The sequence below is a fragment of the Acomys minous genome (assembly GCF_964271855.1).
Source record: "Acomys minous genome assembly, chromosome: 19".
Taxonomy (NCBI): Eukaryota; Metazoa; Chordata; class Mammalia; order Rodentia; family Muridae; genus Acomys; species Acomys minous.
In genome coordinates, this window is record NC_140499.1 from 50,043,479 (window position 1) to 50,057,397 (window position 13,919).

The 13,919-nt window shown below is 36.8% G+C and overlaps 1 protein-coding gene across 2 annotated transcripts in view; it reads left to right on the forward strand.

The window, feature by feature from the left end:
* FSTL5 (follistatin like 5) overlaps positions 1 to 13,919 on the forward strand; it is a 580,413-nt gene that overhangs the window by 343,733 nt on the left and 222,761 nt on the right. The gene's annotated exons all lie outside the window — the stretch shown is intronic.

Sequence of the window (13,919 nt, forward strand, 5' to 3'; positions counted from 1 at the left end):
CTTTTTCGCCCTATTCTCCTCCCCTACACCTCTGAAAGAAGGAGACCTCCTCCCCCACAATACGACCAAAGCCTATCAGGTGTCAAGCAGATAGCCTGCTTCCCCTTTCTCTGAGTTCCACCAGACCTCCACACCAAGGGGAAGTGATCAAATCACGGTCTCCAGAGTTCATGTCAAAGATAGTCCCCACTATTCCCACAACTCTGGAGTATGAGCTGTCCACTGGCTAGATTTGAACAGTGGGTTACTGGATGCATTTTCCTTTGTTGGTGCATCAGTTTGTGCAGCTCACCCTGGGTCCAGATCCACCAGCCTTGAGGGTCTTCTTGTGGGGCTGCTGAACGCTTTAGGTCCTTCCATGGCCCAACTTCTTTCTTCCATACCACTCTCTGCCCCACCCTGAGTCCAGCAGCTAGTCTTACCGTCTGTCCTGATTACAGCTGGATGGAGTCGCCCAGAGAACATCTATTTTGGGCTAATACCCACTTAAAAGTGTGTATATTCCATGAGTGTCTTTCTGGGTCTGAGTTAGCTCACTCAGGATGATCAGTTCTAGTGCTTGCAAATTTCACTTGCCTGCAAATTTCACGATTTCCTTGTTTTTAATAGCTGAGTAGTATTCCATTGTGTAAATGTACCACAGTTTCTTTATCCATTCTTTGGTTGAGGGACAACTAAGTTGTTTCCAGATTCTAGCTATTACAAATAAGCATGCTATGAACATAGTTGAGCAAATGTCCTTATTGTATGGTATAACATCTTTCAGGTATATGCCCAGGAGAGATATAGCTGCATCTTGAGGTAGCCCTATCCCCAACTTTCTGAGAAAGTGCCAGATTGATATCCAACGTGATTGTACATCTTTGCACTTCCCTTATTAATGGAGGAATACTCCCCTTTCTCCACATCCTTGCCAGCATGTGTTGTTAGTAGAGTTTTTGATCTTAGCAGTTCTGATAGATGTAGGATGGAATCTCAGAGTCATTTTGATTTGCATTTGCCCAATGACTAAGGACACTGAGTATTTTTTTGAGTGTTTCTCGGACATTTGATATTCCTCTGTTGAGAACTCTCTGTTCAGCTCTGTACCCCATTTCTTAATTGGGTTATTTGTTTTTTTGAGGTGTTTAGTTTCTTGAGTTCTTTATATATTTTGGGTATTATCCCTTTGTAAGATGTAGGGTTGGTGAAAACCTTTTCCAGTCTGTAGGCTGTCATTGTGTTCTGTTGACTGTGCCCTTTTCCTTACAGAAACTTTTCAGTTTCATGAGGTCCCATTTATTAATTGTTGATCTTAGATCCTGAGCCATTGGTGTTCCGTTCAGGAAGTTGTGTCCTGTGCCAATGAGTTCAAGGCTCTTCCCCATTTTCTCTTCTAATAGATTTAGTATGTCTGGTTACATGTTGAGGTCTTTAGTCCACTTGCATTTTAGTTTTGTGCAGGGTGATAAATATAGATCAATTTTCATTTTCCTACATGTAGAAATCCACTTAGACAAGCGCCATTTGTTGAAGGTGCTATCTTTTCTGCATTATATGGTTTTGGCTTCTTTGTTGAGAATTAGTGTGGATAGGTGTGTGAATTTATTTCTGGTTCTTCAGTTCTGTTCCATTGACCACCCGTGCCATTTTAGTTACTGTTGCTCTACAGTACAGCTTGAGATCGGAGACAGAGATTCTTCCTAATGATCTTTTATTATACAGGATTGTTTTTGCTATTAGGGTTTTTAATTTTTCAATGTGAAGTTGAGAATTGATCTCTCTAAGTCTGTACAAAATTGTGTAGGTGTTTTGATAAGGATTCCATTGAATCTGTAGATTTGCTTTTGGTAAGATGACCATTTTTGCTATATTGATTCTTCTAATCCATGAGCATGGGAGATTATTCTATCTTCTGAAATCTTCTTCATTTTCTTCCGTTAGATACTTGACTTTTTTCAAACAAGTCTTTCACTTGCTTGGTTAGAGTTTTATCAAGATACTTTATATTGTTTGTGGTTATTCTTATGGACATAGTTTACCTATTTTGTCTCTAGGCCGTTTGTTATTTTTGTACAGGAGGGCTACACATTTTTAGAAATTAATCTTGTGTCTAGCCACTTTGCTGAAGGTGTTTTTCAGATGTGGGAGTTCCCTGGTAGAATTTACTCTTACCTTCATTTTTTGGGATTAAAGGTGGGTATTAAAGGCATGTATTCACTTTAGCTAGATCACACAGTAGTGGAAGGTCTTTGACTGTGATTCCCTTGCCAGAGCAGCCATGCTGTTTGATTAAAATTCCCCTACCATAATAACAATTGTACAATATACTCTGTCACTCTTCTATTTGTCATGAACAAATCCCTGACAAAGGCAACTTAAAGAAAGGTCTATTTTTGGCTCATAGTTCAAGAGATTCTGTCATTGTATGTAAAAATACCAATAAGAGCAAAAGAGTCTGTGTCTGTGAGAGTGCTAGGTGGAAAATCACATCCTGTTAACTGACCAAGAATAAGAGGTAATTGACAAACACAGCATTTGAAGACCTGCCCCCTTTGGCCTACTATACGAGCTAGGCACCATTCTCAAGGACACTCAAAGCTCTTCAAGCTGTGCTAACAGCTCATAGTCAGACACATGACCCTGTAGGCTTATGTAAGATTAGAGCCACCTTATCTGTGAAACATTTCAAATGTTTGCTCATCCGCAAACAATATCTTGTTCTGAAATATTCCATACTGGGAAGAGATGCTTGATTACTTCAGGGTTCTGTTATTTTTTTCAAGGCATTTTAGGTGTGGAATAGGGAACACTATGATACTGAGTGGTATTTACAAACATATGTACCCTTCAGAATAATGCCAAAAGCCCTTAGTTCTAAAGACTTGACTCAAAGTGGAGCATCTGAAGCCCATGGTCATGAGGGTGAATGCTGTACTTATGATTTACTAATACATTTTAAATCATGTGACTAAATAAGCAATAAATAGTGAAAAATAACATATATTCCTAAACATGATAAATTAATGCCCAGCTCAAGCAAAAATCTACTCTTTATTAGTAAAGACAGTTTAATTCTATTTAAAATTCATTTGAGACCAGGTCTGGAAATTACCTTTATAAGCATCATAACCTTTACATCAATCTTAAAAGTTTAGATACCACTTTTATTTTTAAAATTGGGGAATTTAGAGATACAGGGAATATCTGCTGAAACTCCCCCTTTATCATTAGAAATAAAACTTATATAGGAGCAATGCCATATTACCTTGTTGATAATGTTTCCCATGCTATAAATTGTCCATGTCTTTATTGTCAATGGGATTTATGACTTTCATAATGTACTTTGTGTATGTGGATTTTTGAATACATAAGTGTATGTGTTTTATACATCTGTCCATGTGAGAACAGCCCTATTATCATATTTCTATAAGTCCTCATTCTCAGCAATGCTGAGAAAGAAGCATTTTTATTCTTATCTGTTCATTACTTTCTGCTATGCTTATCATGATAATACTTACTATGTTCAGAATTTTGGCTGAAATAATTTTACTCTAAATTCAATTTCAGGAAATGTTCTATATACCAATACCTATTCATTAGAATAAATAAAAGGTGCACTTGTTAGAATCATTAAAGTTCTTGTCCCAGTGGAGTTCTGTCTTCCTTTATATATTGCATTCCTTTACGCTAACTGATCTACTTCCTGAAACCTGATGCTTGGTTTTACAACTCATAAAGCCTTTGTCAAACATGAACTTGACTATTTCGGGAAGCCTTTGCCATCATCTGCAAATATATATATATATATATGCATATATATATGCATATATGTGTGTGTGTGTGTGTGTGTGTGTGTGTGTGTGTGTGTGTGTGTGAATGGCACTCTTGTTTAAAGTGTTTTAAGTTTGCACATTTCCATATATGTCTTAATCATTTTACCACTAGTCATAACTGTGACCAATCCTGTAGGTCTGGGCTGAGAGTTCCTTCCTTCCTTCCTTCCTTCCTTCCTTCCTTCATTTTTTCATTCCTTCCTTCCTCCCATTCTTCCTTCCTTTCTTTCTTCCCCCACTTTGTTCTTCTAGAGAAAGTACTTATTTTGTTCTCAATTTAAATGTGTATAAAAATGCTGAGATGAGATTTATTTTGTAACATCAGTGCCAAAGAATTATACCCGTGTCTGGTTTTTACTTTTGCTGTTAAGATGTTACCAAGTTGGTCTTACTATTGAATAGGCAATTTATACCTTTATAGAATTTTAAGATTTATTTTGTCTGCTAATTTAATGGGTGTGTATTCATTTAGTTTCTATTGCCTTTACTTGAAATCCAAGGACCTTCTTCATCTACTCATTTGTATTTTTTTTTTACACTTACAAAAAAAAACCCCTCAATTTCATATATTGTCTTTGCTTCATTTTCTTTCTTTCTTTTCTTTTCTTTTATTTTATTTTTGTTGTTGTTGTCTTAGTTTTAGGATTTGACATAAGTTCATTTTCATTTTGGCCCATGTATTCTCAAATGTAAATTATATGATGTAAACTTACTTTTAAAAAAGCACATTTCCTCTTAACTCTTCATTTTGCTGTGTAATATCAATTAAATAAAAATATGACTCCAGGTACAATTCTGCCTGTGTGAGGCAACCCTCCTTTCTTGGAACACAAGATCCTTAAACCTAAACTGTCATTGTTCTGGAATAATTAAGAGATTAAGAGTACTTTTTGCTCTTGCAGATGACTGAAGTTTGGTTCTGAGCGTCAGTGGATGATAATGGTCTATAACTTCAGTCCTGGGGGAATCACATACACTTTTCTGTAGGCATAAACCCATTCAAATACACATACACTTTCTTGTTTTCCATACTTTGTTTATTACATTGATTCAGATGCGTAAAACCACACGATCTACCATGTTTTAGGCAAAAAAATTCTTATCCTTACACTTTTGTTTCATTTTTTGTTTTATAATCTAACCTATAATGAAAATATATTTTATATACAGTTTATCTACAACTTTATATACTTTATTGTAATCAATTAGTATATCTTGACCTATCTAAGCAAACTAACATTTACTTTGCTATCAGCTCCTTTCTTGACAAGAATATCATTTGAATTTCACAGTTATTTAAAATCAGGATATTGAGTCTTCAGGTCTCTTGTTCTGAGAATAATCAGTTTATTATATCTGTGATTCTTATTATCTTTTTGTATTTACTTTTTACTTAGTGTGCTATTAGTGTTTGCTTTTAATTAAGTGTCTTCTACTAGAGTAAAGGAGGGAGAAGCATATGTTATTACATATATCACTTATTACATTTCTTTATTCTTCTTTATAATAATAGGAATTATATCCCTATCTCAAATATTGACACTGTGAAATAACTTTATAAATACATTAGACATTTAGCTACTGGGATAGTGACATAGTTAATGTAGGATTTTCTTGGTAAAGATGGAAAGTTTTTATGCTTTAAGAATAATTAATTCAAACTCACTACCATCATTCTTTTCAGCTACATCATGACTCACAAGTTCTTATCTCATTCTCTCGATCCTCATATATTTGTACGCAAGTTCCTACTTAGTTGTTATTAGAATGAACACTTCACAAATATTGCATATATGAGTGCCATTAAACCAGATTTGTCTTTCGGACTTTTGCTTTTGGAGGAAATACACACACACACACACACACACACACACACACACACACACACACACGCATACACATTTAATTTATTTATTTACAAAAGGTATTTGTCAGAGACTGAGACAACAAGCACAGGGCCTACATGCATCTGCATTAGGTCCTCTGCATCTATATTATAGCTTTCAGTTAATACTTATAAAGGATTCCTGGATGTGTGAAGAAGTGTGTCTCTGACTCTTGACTTTCTTTTTGAATTCTTAATTTTTAATTCGTTCACTTTACATCCCAGTTGTATACCATCCCTCATTGCCTCCCAATCCCACCATCCCTCTCTCACAGCCTCTCCCTCCCTCCCCTAGTCCTCAGAAAGGGGAGCCCTCCTTCCCTAACATCTGACCTCAGCCTATAAAGTCTCATCTGGACTGCCTGTATCCTCTTCCTCTGTGGCTTCGTAAGGCCGCCCCACCAGTGAGAAGTGATCAAACTGTGGGGTCAGAGTCCATGTCAGAAATAGTCCTGACTCCCTACATATTATTGGACCCACAAGGGGACTGTGCTTCCTATCTACTACATATGAGCAAAAGATCTAGGTGCACACCATGCATGGTCCTTGGTCTCTACAGTACATCCACTAATAAATGACTATATACCATTCATGTCTTTCTAGGTCTGTCTTATCTCACTCGGATGATCATTTTTTAGTCCCGTGCATTTGTGTACAAATTTCAAGATTTCCTTGTTTTTCACAGCTGAGTAGTATGCCATTATTTAAATGTACTACAATTTCTTTATCATTATTTGTTTGAAGGACAGCTAGGTTGTTTCCAGATTCTGGATATTATGAAGGTACTTGAGCAGATATCCTTGATGTAGGATGTAGCATCTTTCAGGTATATGTGCAGGAGTGGTATAGCTGGGTTTGGAGGTAGAGCTACTCCCAATGATTCTTGAGGTTTTTAAATCTTTCCTTCTTTTTTCTTTCTTTTACTTTTATGTATACAATTATATCATCACACATATATACATTAAGCTACAAATAGCAAGAAGGACCACGAAACAATTAGGATTATATAAATGTTATATTCATAGTGTTTTGCATATTTTTATTTGGCAACCTTGGAGAAAACATCTTTTCTATCTTGGTGAGTCTACAACTCTGAATGTAAATAAATATCTATCATATCTCATCTCTATCAACCTAAAAACTTTTATCTAGATCTAAAAACATATTAACCTATGAACAACCAAGCTTAATTGTAAAACTGAACTATCTGGTCCTCAACCCCATCAGAGACTTGAGAAGGAATAAAATTAATTACCTGTGTAAACAGGAAGTGCAAATTAGCAGTTCCCAAAATGAGAAAATTACAGAGACAGTTCAGTGCCTGAACAGTCAGCCAAAACTCTCTGTACCATTGGAGCATCATCTTTAGCCTTCTGGCCCATTATATCTGGGAGACACATTGTGAAGCAGGAACTATTGAGGACTTGCTTACCCTGTCTTGCCAAAGTTTGGCCATCAGCTCTGCCTGAGTCCAAGGTTACTCACTTATAGCCAGAAGTATGTCTGTAGCAGAAACTAGGGCATTTTGCTCGGGGCCTTGTTGGCCATATTGAAGCCATCTCCATAAGGAGGTTCTTTGATTATCATCATCTGCTCTGAGGTAGGCTAGGTATTGTCAGGAGTTAATCTGTCTTTTGTCAAAGGATCCTTAAAATCATAAAAACATCATTAAATGCCATATTCTGTACGCCTCTGAGGTTTTTTACCTCTATTTTACCTTATCTATCTGTAAAATCCTACCTAACTGTTATATCTACGTGTATATTCTTGTGATAAAAGGAGTAGGAGGGTCTGCTCAAACTATTGAACTAACCAAGGACAATACAAGTAGTAAACATCGAACCCCTGCTCTGATCTACCCAATGGCTGGACATTCACTATAATTATGTGGAGATTAGGGACTGACACTGACATGAACTCTGGTGCTCCATATTTGACTACCTCCCCTTGGTGGGGAGGCCTAATAGCACTCAAAGAAAGAATAAGGGGGCTACTAAGGTGAGAGTTGATAGCCTATGACCATATAGTGGGGGAGGAGGTCCCCCTTGGTCTTAGACCTAGGGGAGGGGAATAGGGTGAAAGTGGGATGGAGGGAGGAATGGGAAGATACAAATGATGGGATATAAGTGAGTTAGAATCTGAATAAATTAAATAAATAAAAAATAAAAATTTAAAAAAGAGTAGTAATTGACATGACCATGAGTGATCAACTAACAATTAACTTGTATTACTTAATTATCCTAAATAGCCTACAATAGCACCTTCAATGTATTGGAAGTAAGCCTTGTATTATAGTTGATTTATATGGGTACACGATCTCCTATTTGAGGATCAATATATTTAATGTGTGTGAAGAATAATTGTGAATTTGAATTCACAATGTATCAAAACTGAACTTATTTTGCATCAATAAACAAAATTCTATAGCAACGAATTAAAAATAACCATGTTTGTGAGTAATAGTTAAGGCCTTAATTTGAAGAGAAGGTTCAAATATCTGATTTTTGTCCTGTCATCCCTAGATATTTCTATATTCCCGCTTCTTTCTTTTTAACACCTATTCCATACCTAAGAAAGAAAGATAAGGGAAAAAAGAGAAATTCCTGAGTCTAACCTCGTCTTTTTCTCTGAATAGGATGAATAATAACATAACCAACTCTCAATGAAAATAAACATTCATATCCCAGGAAAAAGAAGCAAAACCCCTATCCAATTCCCTTTAAGGGAAATGAGGCATGGTTCTCTTTTTACGGGTTCCTCTGGCTTATTCCGGATGAATAATACCTTTTTAGCAGCCCAGCTACAATTGGTGGAAATGGTTAGCCCACATAGGAATAGAATTTGTGGTCCAGTTTCTAAATGTAGAGAAATTCCAGGCTTAATAGAAGTCCTAGGTGGGACAGTCTGAAATGCTGGTCCAATTGGTATCTGAAGCTTTCTTTGAAGCTATCCTGGGAACTGTCATGTTCTGAGGAGGAACAGCAACAGAGGCACTTGAGGCTGGAACATAAAGGATGCATAATGTCAGCGTCCAGCATGCTGAGAGGAATGGATCCTGTCATGTCTGATCCAGCATCAGTGTCTGGTTATATCGTTTTGAAAACATAAAATTTCTCTCAAGTATTATATAGTCCTAATATTATAAAAGTATGAAGTATGCAGGATGCATAGAACAGGTAAACCTGGTTCTCTGCTCTTTGTGTGAGCAGAAGAAAGACATCTGTAGATCTTCTTTCATGCCATGCGAAGAATGATATCTAAGACCCCTGCTCAGATGTAACCGATGATAGAGCATTGATTCTCCACAGGGACGTAGCAGGACTGCTGCTGAACCTCTTAAATGCACTTTGCTGCATATGGTTTGGTCCATGCCCATAGACAGCACGACCTAGCAGGCACACAGAGGAGGATGCAGGCTATCCTGATGAGACCTAATAGACTGTGCAGATAGTTGGGGTGGGAGGGCCCCCTGATAGAGATCTGGGGGATGGGAATGGTCTGAGGAGGGAGGGTGGGAATGGTAGAATAGGAGGGAGGGGATGGCAGTTGGGATGGAGTGTGAATAGGTTAAAATAAATAAAATATACATTTAGAAGAAGAAGGTCAAAATGAAACAGACCTAGATGAAAGAGAGACTCTTAACTCGTCAGTCTATACTTACATGAATTTAAACTGCACAAGGAGCAGGTAACTTATATTTCTAATCCCACTACATAAGAATAGCTCTGAGACTGGCTGACATATGAATATCTGTGCATAAGCAATGCCTCTTATTGGTTACAGAATCCCTGTGACTTATTTTTAGATTCTTTAGTTGTTGGTCCTCTTTTACCTCTGTTCAGTTGCCTTGTCCAGCTTCAAGCAGATTGTAAAAGTCACCTTTATTCTCCTGATGAAATTGTTGTTTTTGGAGACATACTACCTCCATCTATTAACCTAGGCCTCATCCTGGAAACCTCTAGCCTCCATCCAACCTAGACTAGGCCTAGAGTGTTTTTGGCATCTGAGACTTATGCTTAACAAGATCACCCTTTCTATCTCTCTCTGAACTCTGGCTGGGTGGTTCAACTCAGCTGTTTGGGATCAAAGTCCTTTCCAAGTTGACTGATTCAAACTGACTTCTCTTAGCTTCTAACTGAATTGCTCTGCTTGGCCTCACATCAACTCTAGCAGTCTGTTTGAATCTTTGGGCTCTTTCTAATTATCTGGCTCATTCTGCCTCTACCTGTGTCTAGCTTGTTTTATCTTTGTAAAATTTTCCCAGTAAAATAGCCTTCTCTCTCTCTCTCTCTCTCTCTCTCTCTCTCTCTCTCTCTCTCTCTCTCTCTCTCTTTCTCTGTCTCTCGTAGCTTCTCTTTCATCATGAGACTTGGGCATATCCTATTCTGTCAAATCTTTCTGTGATTAGGCCCCTCAGTTAGACATCACTTTCAAACACAAATGCTTCCTTTAACCAACTAGCGTTACCTTCATTTTTTTGGATGAAAGATGTGTACTAAATGCATGTTTGAATTTTAGCCAGGTCACGCAGACCTAGAAGATCTCTGGTTATGATAAGAGCGGCATGTTGGTGGAATAAAATTTCTCTACATCTGATGGTTTTTGTTTTATATTATATTTTGTTATCTCTTAGAAGCCTGTTTTTTTCCCTAAGGAGAGACAGATAGGGAATAGATCCAAATGGCATGGGGGCTTAAGGTGGGGAAATGGGTAGCATGTGAAAAGAATAGAGAGGAGGGGAAACTTTACTCAGAACATAATATATAAGAAAAGAACCTATTTTTAATAAAGTGGGGGTAAAAGAGAAAATGGTGTGTCTGCACATGCACACACACATAATATGCATTGAGGAGAAGCCCAAGTGTTATATATCATGAGCCATCTATCTTACTTCTGTCTCATTGGAATTGGAACTGCTTTATTAGCATAGTCTTGGTAATCAGGAGCAAGAATTCTCCTATCTGCCTCCTTAGCTGTGGCGCTACGAGCATATGTCATCATGTGTAGCTTTTCTCCTGGATGTTGATTTTCCAACTCAAGCTTTTTTCTGATGCATGGCAAGTATCTCCTCGGCTCGCTCAAGGTATTAAAAAAAAGATAGTAATCTACAATAAGCAAGTAATTTACATGATTTTGTTTTACTAAGTTATTAGACAGGGAAAAGAAGAGCTTCAGTGGAAGTGGCTTATCTTCAGAATCCTCAGAGTATGAGGCCAAATATAGCATCATCAGAGCTCCTGTTTCTTCCCTTGAATACTAGGGAAAGTTTCTAGGAAGATGTGACATTCATGAGTCAGTAAAATGCAAAAGTTTTTCAAAACATTCTTTATATGTACTCCATGTAGGTTTGCTTTAGCAGAATGTCACATGGGTTGTCTTTGTTGTTTGTTTGGTTTGGTTTTGTCTTTGTATCAGGGTGCTTATGTGTGGGCCTCTTACCTCAGTGCTTCAGGCATGGATTTCATTGAGGTGCACCATCACAACAGGACCACAAGATACTTTGTATCATATTACACGTGATTTTTCTTAAATCTCATTACAATAAAATGTTTTATCACTACTGTAAAGGTATAAGGAAGATAACTGCTGTTATTTCTGCAGGCAGTAATATGTATATTGAATATACAACTAGCAAAAGATGACTCTTGGCAGAATGTTATGAAATGCCATCATTTGTACATATTCAAGAAAAACACCTAAAACATATGTTTAATATTTTTCTTTGAATCTTTGTTTATAAGCTTATAATTCTAAGTTTGTACACACACATGCATGCACATACATACACATGCATGCATGCACACATACATGCATGCGTATACACACACACACACACACACACACACACATATACACACACTGGTACATAGCCTTTTCTGAATAAATTTGAAAATAGTTTTAAATGTAATGATACCTCCATTAAATAAGATATGATGATTTATATGTTGTACATGTGCGCATCAACAATTTGTTCACCACTAAAGTATTCATAATGCAAGTTAGGGATAAAGATGCCTAGCTTTAATGGTATAAGCTGAGTCACATCTAAAAGCTTAAAGATGGACACGGTGGCCTCACAGGTGAAAGGCTCTGTGCTCTGTTTACCTAAGGAAAAATTCTGTTGATCTGACTTTCATTAGTTTCAATAAAAATAATTGCTTTTCTACTAACTTACACTCTTGGCATATACAGGTAATGAAATTTATTCCTTCTCATGTCTCTGATGGAGTAGAAGACCAGGTAGCTTAGTTTTTCAATGAAGCTTAGTTGTTTAGGAGTTAAGATGTTTTTAGGTATAGAAAAATGTTTTAAGTTGATAATGACAAGATGTGATGGAGATTGATTTACATTCAGAAATTTAGATGCCCTGGAGGGGGAGACCTGGTGGCACTCAGAGGAAGGACAGCAGGTTACCAAGAAGAGACTTGATACCCTATGAACATATACAGGGGGAGGTAATCCCCCTCAGGAACAGTCATAGGGGAGGGGAATAAGGGAAAAATGGGAAGGAGGGAAGAATGGGAGGATACAAGGGATGGGATAACCATTGAGATGTAACAAGAATAAATTAATAAAGGAGAAAAAAAAAGAAATTTAGATGCACCAAGATAGGAAAGATTTTTTCTTCAAGGCTGTCAAATATAAATTGCCAAAACTCAAAGAATATAACATTTATATAATTCCTGACTGTGTGATGCTTATTCTTGCTATAGGTAGTTTATGGTATATATGTGGAAAAATATAAATGTATATGTAAAATAGATTGCTTTTGTAGATAAAATTTTCTGTAGCATATCTTGGGATATATAAAATTCAAAATATTTTTCTAACATTCTTATAGTTAATAATTATAACAACATTTTAAAAAGAAATTAAAAGATTAATGTAGGGAAAAGTTTTCTGTACATATTATTATTGCATCAATGGTAAAGTTTTATTCTAATTATGGCTTCTCTTCAAAATACAATTCAGAAGTTAACATATTGTCAAGATTTCTGTTGATGATCATATTATCTAATTAACAATGTAAGACATCATTATAAAAAGCACAACTATTTCAAATATCATACCAATTTCTTTTTTTTTTTTATAAATCATACCAATTTCAGGTGAAAAGTTTTTGAAGAGGTTTTCATAGTGACTTAGTGGCAATTAGATTTTAAGTGTCTGATTATCCAACATTAATATTATGCTATTAAGATTAGAGTTTCTCTTGTCTCTTGTATTATTTTTTAAATTTTTTTATTAATTTATTCTTGTTACATCTCAATGGTTATCCCATCCCTTGTATCCTCTCATTCTTCCCTCCCTCCCATTTTCCCCTTATTCCCATCCCCTATGACTGTTCCTGAGGGGGATTTCCTCCCCCTGTATATGCTCATAGGGTATCAGGTCTTTATTGGTAACCTGCTGTCCTTCCTCTGGGTGCCACCAGGTCTCCCCCTCAGAGGACATGGTCAAATCAGAGGCACCAGAGTACGTGTGAAAGTCATACCCTACTCTCCACTTAACTGTGGAGAATGTTCTGTCCATTGGCTAGATCCCATGAAAGCCTTCACTTACCAGGAAACTGGGACAGAGGGGAGGACATCCTATTGAGACTGTAGATGAGAGAAGCATGGGAGAATGGCAAAGTAGAAGGATCCAGAGGGTCCTAGAAACCTACAAGTAGAACACTATGATAGGCAGATTTGGGTCCAGGGGTCCTGCTCAAACTAAGTCTCTTATATTATTTAAAGAGGAGCTTAGATGCTTTAATTATTGAATATACATAGAAAATTATTAATGCTTTTCTGATATCTAAGTATATTATGTTTATAATGTTCTGTTTTTATTTTCTTAACTATGAACACAAATACCTGAAAGTTTCTAACTATTTCCATTCCTAATCAGCACAATAACAATTAGTTGTGCCTATTTATGTGTTAATTCACCATAGGGGTAAATGCAAATAGGTGTGTTTGTGTAATAATATATGGTATAATTTTGGGACCTTTCTAACCACTCACAGTAGCTTCCAAATAATTGACACAGTGACCTGTTGGATTTATTCAACCAGCTTTAAAGCACTAGAGCTGGCCAGATATTCATGTATTCTCACCTCTCTGCTAGTCTGGCTACTTCCCAGCCACACTCCCTGAATTCTTTGCCATATTGGTCCCAGCTGGGCTGCTTCTGCTCCATCAGGTCAGTCTTCATGGCCAGCTCCTTGTGGCTAT